The 874-nt window shown below is 56.8% G+C and overlaps 1 protein-coding gene across 1 annotated transcript in view; it reads right to left on the bottom strand.

Moving 5' to 3' along the window:
• The window catches only part of LOC102753543 (ras GTPase-activating protein 4), a gene marked incomplete at its 5' end in the record, with an annotated part of 25,541 nt that overhangs the window by 13,383 nt on the left and 11,284 nt on the right, over positions 1-874 (bottom strand). The gene's annotated exons all lie outside the window — the stretch shown is intronic.

Genomic DNA, 874 nt, shown 5'->3' with positions numbered 1-874 from the left:
CCCCCCCCCCCCGGTTGGAGCCACAGCTCCTGACTAGGCAGCTGCACCTACTGGGGCGGAGGAGGAGGCAGGGGCAGTAGTGAAGCAGCCAGGCCGTGGTCCCCCCACCTCTGTTCCCAGGGCAGCCCTGAGCAGGCGCTGCCTCTCTGAGCTGCGGTTTCCTCACCAGTAAAAAGATAGGACAAACCCCGTAACTGAGGTATTGAGCTGGTAGAAGGCTTGCCCTACACACCCCCCTACATGAGCGGGTCTTGGTAAGCAGCTCAATTGATCGTCCTCTCTCCACAGATGGTCCCTTCCAACGGCCAAACCTGGCCCAGGCACCCCCGCATGGCAACTTTGTGGAGGAACAGCCCCCACCCCTCTTCCTTCTGCTGTAAATACTATTTCCTGCTCTTTCCATAGTGAAGTTTGAGGCCTCTCATGCCTGCTTTTCTTTCTACATCAGAATCATCTGCTGGAATTCCAGAGGCTGGTCTTGAGAATCTGCCCAGAAAGAGGAGGGAAAAAATGTTCTTTCTGCCTCTACGGCAAAGGCAGCCTCTGTGCTGTCCCCAGATTCCAGCAGGGTCTGAGCTGAGCACAGGGGGGACAAGTCCCCCACACTCCAAAGAGAGACCCGGACAGACCACTCCCCCATCGGGGGACTTGCTGAGAGGAGGCCAGGCTGGCCCAGCCACCATGTCCCCAGCAGTCTGGGCCGCGTGTGAGTGTGAGTGTGAGAGTGTGAGTGTGTGAGTGTGTGTGTGTGTGTGTGTGTGTGTGTGTGTGAGTGTGTGAGTGTGTGTGTGTGCGTGTGAGTGTGTGTGTGTGAGTGTGTGTGAGCATGAGTGTATAAGTGTGTTTGTAAGTGTGCGAGTGTATGAGTGGGTGT

This window comes from Myotis davidii, unplaced genomic scaffold, assembly GCF_000327345.1.
Source record: "Myotis davidii unplaced genomic scaffold, ASM32734v1 scaffold726, whole genome shotgun sequence".
NCBI classification, from domain to species: domain Eukaryota; kingdom Metazoa; phylum Chordata; class Mammalia; order Chiroptera; family Vespertilionidae; genus Myotis; species Myotis davidii.
Note: the sequence above shows the minus strand (reverse complement) of the source record. Positions and strands in the feature narration are given on the sequence as shown.